The sequence below is a fragment of the Rhincodon typus genome, chromosome 34 (assembly GCF_021869965.1).
Source record: "Rhincodon typus isolate 14 chromosome 34, sRhiTyp1.1, whole genome shotgun sequence".
Taxonomy (NCBI): Eukaryota; Metazoa; Chordata; class Chondrichthyes; order Orectolobiformes; family Rhincodontidae; genus Rhincodon; species Rhincodon typus.
In genome coordinates, this window is record NC_063365.1 from 12,761,998 (window position 1) to 12,774,836 (window position 12,839).

General features: G+C 40.6%; 1 protein-coding gene across 1 annotated transcript in view; it reads right to left on the reverse strand.

The window, feature by feature from the left end:
- Positions 1-8,165, reverse strand: part of vclb (vinculin b) — a 103,215-nt gene extending 95,050 nt beyond the window's left edge. The window contains exon 1 of the mRNA XM_048616267.1: positions 8,072-8,165. The gene's annotated coding sequence lies outside the window, so the exon portion shown is untranslated. The remainder of the gene's footprint in view (positions 1-8,071) is intronic.
- Between the last annotated feature and the right edge of the window lie 4,674 nt (positions 8,166-12,839).

Sequence of the window (12,839 nt, forward strand, 5' to 3'; positions counted from 1 at the left end):
CCATGCAACCTAACCATGCGGGACGTTGTCAAAGGCTTTACTAAAGTCGATATAGACAATTTCCATTTATTTAAGCCCTCATTTATTCTCTTGGCTACTACTTTGAGTTTTTCAAAGATCTGTCAGACATGACTTCCCATACACAAATCCATGCTGACTATCCCTAATCAGACCTTGTCTATCTAAATGTTAGTTGATCCTATCCCTCAGTATTCTCTCCAATAACTTGCTTACCACTTCTGTCAGGTTCACTGGCCTGTAGTACCCTGGCTTATCTTTGCTACTTTTCTTAAACAATGAAACATTCACCACCCTCCAGTCTTGTAGAAATTCTCCCATGGCTAAAGACAAAGCAAAAATCTCTGCAAGGGCTTCTGCAATTTCGGCCCTAGCCTCCCACAACATCCAAGGATGGACTTGATCAGGCCCAGGGGATTTATCCACCATAACATGATCCAAGTCTGCAAATATCTCTTCTCTGGTAATATGTATGTGGTCCAAAACATCCCCACTTGTTTCTCAAATTTCCTTAGCATTCATGATTCTCTCCTCAGTAAACATGGAGAAGAAATATTCATTAAAGATCTCCCCCATCTCCTGTGGCTACACACAGATGGCCATGCTGATCTTTAAGGGGTCCTATTGTCTCGCTAGCCACCATTTTACTCTTAATATAGCTGTAGACCCTCTTGGGAGTATCTTTAACCTTATCTGCCAGATCCACCTCATATCCTCTTTTTGCTCTTCTGATTTTCCTCTTAACACTTTTTATAATCACCTAGGAATTCACTGAGCCCAACGTATGCCACCTTCTTTTTGCTGACCAGAGCCTTAATACCACTTGTCAGCCAGGGATCCCTAAACCTGCCAGCTTTTCCCTTCACCTAATAGGGACACGTCCCTGGACCCCTAATGTCACACTTTTAAAAGCCTCCCATTTGCCAGTTGTTCCTTTTCCTTGAAACAGACTCACCCAATCGACCACTGCTAGATCCTGCCTAATGGCCCCAAAATTGGCCCTGCTCCAGTTGAGCACCTGAACCTGTGGACCTGTCCTATCTTTCTCCCTAACTATGCGAGTTATGGTCACTGGACCCGAAGTGCTCTCCGACTAACACTTCAGTAACTTGCCCGACCTCGTTTCATAAGAGGAAGTCCAGCATTGCACCTTCCCAAGTAGGGCCCTCTACACACTAATTTAGGAAACTTCCTTGGACACTTGACAAATTCCACCCTGTCCAGGCCTTGTACATGCTGGGTGGTCCAGTCAATACAGGGGAAGTTAAAACCTCCAACCAATACTACTCTATTATTCCAATAGGTATCTGCAATCTCTCTACACATCTACTCCTCTAGTACCCATTGGCTATTTGGGGGTCTATAGTACAGTCCAAACAGGGTGACCTTCCTCTTCTTGTTTATAAGTTCTAATCATATGGCCTCATTTGATGACCTCTTCAGAATATCCTCTCTAAGCACTGTTTTGCCCTTATCGAAAGGGCAATGCCCCCTTCTTGCTTACTTGTACTCTGTCACACCTGTAGCTTTTATATCCTGGAACACTGAGCTGCCAGTCCTGCCCTTCTCTTAGCCATGTTTCTGTTATGGCTATAATATCCCATTCCCCAGTGCCAATTAACCTCTGAGCTCATCTGCCTTACCAGTCAGGCCTCGTGCATTTAAATACATGTGATTTAAACTACAAGTCTTTTCCCTCCCTTTACTGTGCTCCTAGCTATCCTGAATAGCAAACTCGCTCTCCATGACTAATGCATTTTCCCCTGACTTCTCGATGGCCACTCTTATTCAGTCCCTACCCCCAGCCAAACTAGTTTAATCCCTCCCAGATAACACTAGCAAATCTCCCTGCAAGTCCCAAATTTGCATCAAAAAAAAAGAAACATTCTCTCTCTGCAAATATAGCCAAAAGATTTCATTTCAATCTTTTGATTTTCCTACAGTTTACATTAATATTTTAAAATCTAATACATTTTCCACACTGTACACAAACCTCTTCCCCACGTTATGCTTCAAGTCAAACGGTGCCACAAGATTTCAAATGTATCCTGATTGACGACAACCAAGGTGATCTCATCTGTAAAGGCATATTCTAAGGTGAGCCAACCCTGATCTACAGGACAAGGGAGAGAACAGAAAGCAAACAAACACCGTATGCACCACAATATAGAGAACAATGTCCGGTGTTTCTATACAACATTTTTGTCATCATAATATTCCATGCACAAAAGGTGCACTTCCAGTATATCTTAATACACAAGATTACCCAAAGTCAAATTAACCTGACAAAATGATTCAGGAACTTGTTTTAAATTTTCTGCCTCCAAATGATCCAACATGAACAAAGCCAATTGTTCTTCCTCAAATATCAATTTTAACTTTTCATGGGCAAAGCACTAACATCTTGCAAATATAGACCTGAAAAAAGTGCTGCAAAGTGGATTTAGCGCAGTTAGGTCATGACAGACTCAATAGGCTGAAGGGCCTTTTCTGTGCTGTATGGTTGATGATAATACTGTATGAATAATAACTTTTAGAAGTAACTTCAGCGTTTTGAAAATTAAATTTTTTCCAACTTCTCGTAAGTAAATTGATAGAACTCCAATGTAAAAAGCCCACTGTGCCTGCTCATAATACCAAGTAGTTCAGTATTAACTCAGCTAGTGACAATCCTGAATTGAATGAATATGAATTCAGTGTTAATATCAAACAGAATTCCACAGAGTAAATTTCAATTCTTCGTAGTGATGTTTTACAATAATATTTTTGTTTCTTTACCTCAGCTATTGAAAAAAAAAACTGCTGCCAGATTAGCTTAGTTTAAAAAATGTTTTTGCAAAAACAATTTTTTTAGAAACAAAATTGAACACCCATTCTGATCAAAATAGAAAACTGCTTCTCATTTTGGAAGAGAGGGATTCAAAATTACAATGTTTAACATAAGTGGGACACAAATTCACTTTTGCTTTTTGAATTACCTATATGACAATTGTTTCCAACTAGTATATCTTCCCAATTATCCCAGATAAACAAGTAGGACTATGAAAACACAAAATAGAACCTCTATGAAAAATGTGAACTTGAGTTTTTATGCAAGTTTCTGCATTATACTCCCAACCAACATCAAGGGTCAGAATCTCACCTCAGTTATTAAACTGCCTTCTAGTGGTCAACAAGAGGTTAAGATTTCATTTCTGCTGCCAACTGGCTAAAAACCCATCAAGTGAAAGCAATTAGTGGAGTTGAAATGCCCAGGAATCATATTTTTTCTGCTGGCTACAAATAGAATATACTTTTTAATGATTATGCAGCATTGGTTCGAAACATTTTTAACACTGAAATTCAGTGTCTGCACACAGGAAGACCTAGACAACATTAGGCTTGGAACTGTTCCGAGGAAGGTCACCGGACCTGAAATGTTAACGCTGGAGGATTTTTTCTTCACAGACGCTGCAAGACCTGCTGAGCTTTTCCTGCAACTTCTGTTTTTGTTTCTGATTTACAGCATCCACAGTTCTTCTGGTTCACATTTAGGATTGAACTGATGTGTGGCATGAATTTTACTTTCTACCTAACTGCCAAGCAATGACTATCTCCAATATGTCGTATCACCCTCCCTGTATTTTCAGAAGATCAGTTACCAAAGCACCCATCAACATACTCTTGAATATGCCTACTGACCAGAACCTTAACTGGAGCTACCAAATAAGTACAGTAGAGACAAGCAAAGATCAAAAGCTGGGTATTCAGTGGCAACGGACTCCCCAAAGCCTTTTCACCATCTACAAGGCACCAACTGAGTGCAATTCCAAGAACACCGAAGCTTTACATATCCAGAATATCCCAGTATGACTGTACTCTATCTACTACTTCAAACATGCACTCCCTTCACCACTAGTGCATAATCAATTCAACAGGCATCTTCTGCAAAATACACTGCAACAAATCATTAAATCTCCTTGGAAAGCACCTTGAGAAATCTGCAGCCTCAACTATGTAACAAGAATAAGGATAGCTGGTGTATGAGAACTCCAAAGTCACATACCATCTTGTCTTGAAAATACAGTCACTATCCCATCGTTGCTGCTCAGTGAAAGGCTTTGAACTCTCAACTGAAATGTAGTCTGGAAGTACCTGCACCAGACAGACAAATTCAAGAAGGAAACATACCAGTATCTTCTCAAAGGCAATTAATGATGGGAATAAATGTTGGATAATGCCCATATCCCATAAACCTTTTTTTTTTGAAAAAGTCTTTTCGGAGGAGCAATCAACAACCAACTCCAATACAAAAAAAAGAGCAAAACATTATTTCCAGATGGCAACGATAGAAAGATATAAAAGGGCACAAGTTCAGACTACTGAAGGGTTAATTTAAAACAGAAAGGATGATCAACAATTTGATCAGTGTCCCAGGAAGGGATGAGACCAAGATATTGACTTTAAAGAATAGTGACTCGAGAGGAAGATTGATTTTTGCTTAAAAATATCAAACAGGGTGACACATGATTTTCTCGTAAAATCTATTTTTTGATCTGTAAAAGTATTAAAACAGATAAAATGTTCTGTGTTAATTGAAATAACCCATTGCTAGGAATGTCATTTATATAGTGTCAAGCAAATGCATATGACTATTTACTTCAACTTGCAATTTCAACATTCATTCAATCCAGCTGTCTTTTGCAGCCTATTGTATTAACATTGTGATCAACATTAAAAAAAAGTTGATCTATTGAAAATTCCTGATTGCAGTCTTTTAAAAGATTGTCTCAAAAACTTGAGCTTTATTAACATTGAAGACATTTTATTTACATCAGTTTCATTATAAATGCTACATGCAGTGAAGTCAAGATTACCAAGTTAAATAAAATATCAGCCCAGATCTTCTACAGCTAAATCACTGCAAGATTGACACTCACTGACCCCACATTGTTACATATTTCTCACCAGGTTGTCTGACCAATGCTTCTCCAAAAATACAGAGCACAGCACTCCATAACAGTGCAGTAGCTAGCTGTGGCAATAGCTATCATAAAAGGTACGCTTTAAGTTCCAATGTGAAGGTTAATGAATAGGTGAATGAATCAATATTAGTAAATAGTGGATGAAGAGCAAATGGAGAGGGTGGCAGGTGGGTAGAGTGGGTGACTGATTTAGGTCAGGAAGGGGCTCGGGTCGAGTGTTGGGTAGTTAAGGGTTAACACGGTAAGAAAGGATACTTGGTTTTGTTGTGATATCACTAAGAGGAAACATGCTCATGAGCAAGTAACCAGGATGTAGCACAGGTGATTAGCAGCCACTTATTTTAGACAGCAGCATACAGAGTCAAGGACTGCAGCTGTGTTTTTCTTCACTAATAGTTCCTAAACAACCCTGTATCATAAGTAACAGAACCCATGTCAATTTACCTACTGGGTATTCAAAAGGATAGTTGGGCGGAATCAGGGTAGGGTTGCTCAAGTGGGGAGAGCAAGTGACAATAATTGATGAATCAGTTCTGTAGTTACCAGGAGCCAGACTAGGTTTTAATCTAACATTTCCTGGCTAACTATTCATTTAAAGCTCCACAGCACTGTTCAAAGTCTCTGACTTTCAGAGGGTCCCAGGAACAGGTTAATTTCCCACCAGAAGTTTAAACTTCCTGGGTAAGTCCCCCAGACGTACTCCCTGGGGGGGGGTCAACACATACATCGCATGTCTGGCCTCCAATGATCCAGAGATGAGATGTGTTATGTGCAATGGATTGTACACTACCAGCACTGACAAGATATGAAAACATACAAAAATTGGTTATGAAAATGATTTGAAAGTGCAGATTGTACATACAACATTTTTAACACTGACTGACCACATAACCTGGACCACTAATTCATACGGATTGAACAAATCTACTTTCATTGTACAGGATTCCAGGACTTCTAAACTGATGTTCAAGTTCCTCAAATTTTTCTTTCAAAGCAACGCATTTAAAAAACCTTTTGTTGCAGCCTAGTTTAAAATTTAGTGAAAGCCTGGCAGTGAAATATCACAGGAACAGAAGTAGGCCATTCTGTCCATGAAGCCTGCACCATCAAGATTTTTATTGACTTGGAATTTCACCGTCTGCTGCAGTTGGATTTGAACCCACATTTCCAAAAAGTTGGCATGGGGTTCTACATTGCAAGGCCATGACATTACCACTTTGCCACCACCTCCCCCTGTGCCATCATTCAATACGGTCATGAATACTTCAATGTCTTTTACCCAAACCATCCCAATAACTGAAACACTCACCATGGCAACACCTGTACTAGGGTCCACTTGTCTACCAATCAGCACACTCATCCGAGACAGGATAAATGTCACTTTTCCCCTTAACTTGCTATTCTTTCAAACTGCTCTGATGAACACAAGATGAAAAGCTTTGACAATATTTTCTCAGCAAAATTCAATTTCTATACACCCAAACGACTAAATTTTATACAAAGTAGGTTGATTTTAATTGGTCAAGACATTGCCATGAGCAATGAACCAGGAGATGGCTGGAACCAATTTTGTCGGCAGTCTGCGTTTTCATCTCATACTTTTTCTGCAAAATAAAGTGCAAAGTTAACAAGTCTAATTATTGAAGGTCATTACTTATAAGTTTACCATGTGTCCTAAATTAAGAAATGTAATTTTTATTTTAACATTTTCTATGCAAAAACAGAATCCAGTCTTGGGAATGACATTCTGTTGTATTGAACACCGGACACAAACTTAAATCATGTCACTACCAGTAAGCATGTGACTTGAACAATCATTTTAGGGATCAAGAATATTCTATTTAAATGGATACCACTGCAAGAGAAACCACAGTAATAGACCTGCCTCTTGTCAACAGAGTGTGGAGCTGGAGGAACAGGAAAGTCGACATTTCGGGTCGGGACCCTTCATGAGGCCTGCCTCTTCGCAGTACTCGCTTCTTCAAAAAGTGTTAACGGCTTACAGTAACATGAACAAACAAGACATTTGACCTCATTACCCAACTATTTGCTTCCTTATAGTGTTGGAATTTTGATGTATAATGAGAAGTAGTTACAGCTCGAACTCACTATTAATGCTCCCAAACAATCAATTCCTGATGCTACCGAAATTTTTACAATGAGTTTCTCAGTAATACATGTTTTTCTTTCCCTCCTACTGCCAAGGTCAAATGAAATGCCAAATCCATGCAAATTCAAAAGTAAATTATCCAGCCACCCACCCCAAAACGAATGATGTAATGTTATAATTAACAATTGTTTAATAATACAACTACAGGAACAAAATGGGTAGTCATAAACAGTCACGTGACCATAGAATGGACAGTCACTGAATATCAAAATTTCTTCAGGCAATCTATTAGAAGAAAAAGAATGATGTGTAATTTGGACTAAACGAGCAGCACCACTACGCAACGCTCCTCAGGAAGCGACAGATGTGCAGCCATCAATTTTTCCACTCAAATTAATATACGGAAAATCAGTAGCTGCAAACCTGTATTAGTGCTGCCGACGAGCACTCAATCAGGAAACTGACCTTGTTAATTTGGATATTTGGGAAAAAAAAACAGGGAGAACAAAATCTGACCACAGTAAATGCAGGCCCAGTAACCTACCATCAATAACAGTAAACCAAAGTTAACCATTATGAAATGCAGGCTGGATCTATTAGGCAACAGCTTAGTATGAAATAGGCAACATGAATTCTGACAGGGGATTGTACAGCTTGATTGAGGAATTCCCAATGAAGTAACTCATTTGGACTTTTCGACAGTTCAACAACTTCCATGTGAAAAAAAATTGAAACAGAACAAAATAGAAGACTCCAGGACGGAATGTGTGTAGGGGTGAGGGAGAGAACAAGAGATACATCAATTGCATTAAGAAAGGAGAGGAAATTTCCTCAGGCCAAGTACACGTCTCACCCAAGAGATATGGAAACCAACTATAAACTTGGTAATATGCAAAACATACTGAGACATCAATAGGATAAATTCAACTGAAGGGTGGGGAAAGGAAGAATGTAGAACAAGCTTTCATTATGATCGTACCTGACATATCCTCAGAATATTCCAAATAATTTCACAATTAGCATTTATCAGAAACAATGGCAGAGTGATGTCAATGGATGAGTAATCCAGAACCCCAGATTAATGTACTGTAGACAATAAAAATCTGAAGTGAATAAAAAGATAACACGAACGGCAACCAAGTAACCACCGTCAATTGTCGGTTTGCTTAGCGAACTCCATCTGCTGGAGTTTCGCCCATTCATATAGCATAAAATTAGAAAGGGATATTGATAAACTATCAACTACACTGTCTACAATGCTGCCTAACTTTGTGTCAGCTAATTGGGATATATGACTTCCTATGCCAAGTCATTAATAAATGTGAATAACTGAGGCCCTAACATGGCTCCGTATGAGACGTCACCGGTCACATAAGAACAAGGACTAGGGGCAGGAGTAGGCCATCTGGCCCCTCGAGCCTGCCCCGCCATTTAATAAGATCATGGCTGATCTTTTTGAGACTCAGCTCCACTTACCCGCCCACTCACCATAACCCTTAATTCCTTTACTGTTCAAAAATTTATCTAGCCTTGCCTTAAAAACACTCAGCGAGGTAGCTTCAACCGCTTCACTGGGCAGAGAATTCCACAGATTCACAACCCTTTTGGTGAAGAAGTTCCTCCTGACCTCAGTCCTACATCAGCTTCCCTTTATTTTGAGGTGATGCCCTCTAGTGCTAGTTTCACCTGCTAGCGGAAACAACCTCCCTGCCTCCACCTTCTCTATTCCCTTCATAATCTTATATGTTTCTATAAGATCTCCCCTCATTCTTCTGAATTCCACTGAGTATAAGCCCAGTCTACTCAGTCTCTCCTCATAATCCAACCCTCTCAACTCTGGAATCAACCGAGTGAATCTCCTCTGCACTCCCTCCAGTGCTAGTATATCTCTTCTCAAGTAAGGAGACCAAAACTGCACACAGTACTCCAGGTGTGGCCTCACCAGGACCCTATACAGCTGCAGCATAGCCTCCCTGTTTTTAAACTCCATCCCTCTAGCAATGACAGACAAAATTCCATTTGCCTTTTTAATTACCTGCTGTACCCGCAATCCTACTTTTAGCGATTCATGCACAAGGACACCCAAGTCCCTCTGCACAGCAGCGTGCTGCAATCTTTTACCATTTAAAACATAGTCCATTTTGCTCTTCTTCCTACCAAAATGGATGACCTCACACTTATCAACATTGCACTCCATCTGCCAGACCTTTGCCCACTCACTTAGACTATCTATATCCCCCTGCAGACTTTCAGTGTCTTCTGCACACTTTGCTCTACCATTCACCTTAGTGTCATCTGCAAATTTTGACACACCACATTTAGTCCCCAACTCCAAATCATCTATGTAAATTGTAAACAATTGTGGTCCGAACACTGATCCCCGAGGCACACCACTAGCCACTGACCGCCAACCAGAAAAACACCTATTTACCCCTACTCTTTGCTTTCTACTGGTCAACCAATCCTCTATCCATGCCAACACATTACCTGTAATACCGTACAACTTTATCTTATGTAGCAGCCTTTGGTGTGGCACCTTGTCAAATGCCTTCTGGAAATCCAGACGATACACCACATCCACAGGTTCCCCATTGTCCACCATGCAAGTAATGTCCTCAAAGAATTCCACCGAACTCGTTAAACATGACCTACCCTTCATGAACCCATGCTGAGTGTTCCCAATGGGACAATTTATATCCAGATGTCTTGCTATTTCTTCCTTATTCACATCCTGCCAGTTTGAGTACCTACCCATTATCCCTATGTTCTATCATCTGCCACTCAACCAGTTTCCTCGCCATGTCATTAAGTCGCCTTCAGTTCAGTAGGCTTTTACCTCAAACTCGTGAGACTTCTTCAAATGGCTATGAAATCCATAAAAACCACCATCAACAGATATTCCCCTGTCCACTACTTTGGTCACGTCTTCAAAAAATTCAACAAAATCTGTCAGGCATGACCTACTTGTCACAAATCTGTTGGCTCTCCCTGACCAACTGAAAATTTGGAGATGTCCAGTTACCCCATCCTTGATTATAGACTCCAACAATTTCCCTACAACAGCTATTAGGCAAAGTGGCTTGTAATGCCCTGGTTTTCCTCTTTCACCCTTCTTACAGTGTGGAGTGACACAGGCAATTTTCCAATCCAGAAGTATAGCCTTGAGGGAAGAAAGGCTACCCTAACACAGCCTACATGCTGAGTCCAATGTATGATAATATCATTGGGCATCAGAAGCTCTAGACTCTTACATAGTTTAATGTTTTCTTTACTGTTAGCTACAGCTTTTCACTTTCTAGCCTCTAAAGTGAAGTGGAATTAGACTGGAGAAAATTAAGAATCCTCTGGGCCCAGGAATGCAAAACACTTCAAATGAGCAACAAAATCAGAAGCAGAACTGCAGTGGAGATGGTGAAAAGAGCAAGGGCAGAAACAGCAATAGTAAAGACTGCAATGGGTGGACAGAATAACAGTGAAGATCACAGAAGGAGATTATTAGCGTAGAAATTCATAGCAGTGATGAAGCCCATGCAAAGCAGCAGTGAGCAACAATGAAGTGAAACGACAAAATAGTGGAATCCAAAGATATCCCAAAACTCAAGCAGAACAGTCTTATAAGAAACGAAAGAAACAATTTCTTTATAAAAAGATTTGATCATTTGGTGCAAATTCTGTGTATGCAAATAATAAGTACTGTGACACTCAAATCAGCCCATCAAGTCTCAAACTCTGAAAAAGCATCCCATCCAGAACCAACCCCACACCCCATCCCTGCAACCCCACATTTACTATGGGTAATCCACCTAGCTCACGTGTCCCTGGAAGCATGGCCAATGCACCCAACCCGCACATCTTTGGACTGTGGGAGGAAACCGGAGCACCCAGCGGAAACCCATGCAGAAATGGAGAGAATGTGCAAACTGCACACGGTAGCCCGAGATTAAAATCAAACCTGGGTCCCTGGTGCTGAGAGGCAGCAATACTAACTACTGTGCCACTTTGCCATTGTTTAAATCTATTGGTGATTGTATCAGTTTCTTTCTATGAAAAGTTAGAATTCAAACTGATGGTTTACGTAAAACAATCTAACTTTTCAGAAAGTTACAGACGGGTCAGGAAATGAATCGTTTTAAATGGTTCCGCAAAGAGCAGTCTAGAATTGGAATTAAACTCTACAATGGAAAGGTAGACAAGTTCTTTTATCTACCCACTCAGTCTTATAGACATCCTCATTCCCATATCTCCAACAAGAAATTCAGGAAGAAAATGCGTCATAATCATTATCAAGGCTTATTACAAAGTACCAGAAATACTTGCTGCTATTTAAAAATAATTAGCCTGGCCAAATGCTGCTAATGTCAGATATAGACCACAATGATACAGCAGCTGTTTCTACAAAAACCTCACTGCCAGAGAGGCCAGCTTCAAAATAGGCGCCTGATGAAAGGTCATAGAGCTTTTACCATAAGCTTAGACAGGCAACAAAAAAAAATTGTATAACAAGTTTTGAGTTTTAGATTTTCAAAGTTCAAAGTTTTAAACTGTATGCTTAATCAGGAACAAAAACAGAAGTTGCTGGAAAACCTGAGCCAGCCTGGCAGCGACTGCGAAGAAACATGAAGTCTGATTTTTCGGGTCCAGAGACCCTTCCTCAGAATTGTTCCGAGGAAGGGTCAATGGACCCGAAACATCAAGTCTGATTTTTCTTCACAGATCATGCTAGGCCGGCTCAGCTTAGCTTTTCCAGCAACTTCTGTTTTTGTTCCCGATTTACAGCATCTGCAGTTCTTTCAGTTTTTATTTTGCTTAATTTAATGTCAAGCTGTCATTCATTCACTGGTTTTCCCCAGCGTTCAATAGTTTGGCGTAAGTGAATAGCTTGCGCTTTCATTTGAAATCCATAGAAACCCTACACTGTGGAAACAGGCCCTTCGGCCCAACAAGTCCACACCGACTTTGAGCATCCGGCCCAGGCCCATCCCCATATAACCCACCTAATCTAAACGGCCCTGAATACAATGGACAATTTAACATGGCCAATCCACCTATCCCTGCACATCTTTGGACTGTGGGCGGAAACCGGAGCACCCAGAGGTAACCCACGCAGACACGGGGAGAATGCGCAAACTCCACACAGACAGTCGCCTGACAGTGGAATCAAACCCGGGTCCCTGGTGCTTTGAGGCAGCAGTGCTAACCACTGAGCCACCGTGCTGCCAGAGACAAGCATATTTTCCACATTCAAACTCACTCCTATAAGATAACCAAGCAGATTGCCTTTCCAAACGGACACTTGTGAATCAGTTAGGTCTTCACAATCATTCAAGAACCCCACACTGAACCTTTTAAAAAAAAAAATGATTATGGAGTACAAATTCTCAACCCACCAATACAGACCATGCAACACGATCTCTGGATTATGACCCCAGTAACAATTAGGTTAGCACTGCATTACCCTGACTTAATGCCTAAACTGCTTTTCCTGACAACAGTTACGTCGAGGGTGTACAAGGTGTTAGTGAGGCCTCTTCTGTTAACCGTGTCCAGCTCCGGTCTCCCTGTTAAAGGAAAGATATTACTAAGCTGGAGAGGGTTCAGACGAGATTTACTAGGATGTTGCCAGGAATGGAGGGTTTGAGTTATAAGGAGAGGTAACCAAGAGAATTGATGAGGATAGGGCAGCGGAAATTGTCTATATGAACTTTAGTAAAGCCTTTGACAACGTCCCGCATGGTTAGGTTGCATGG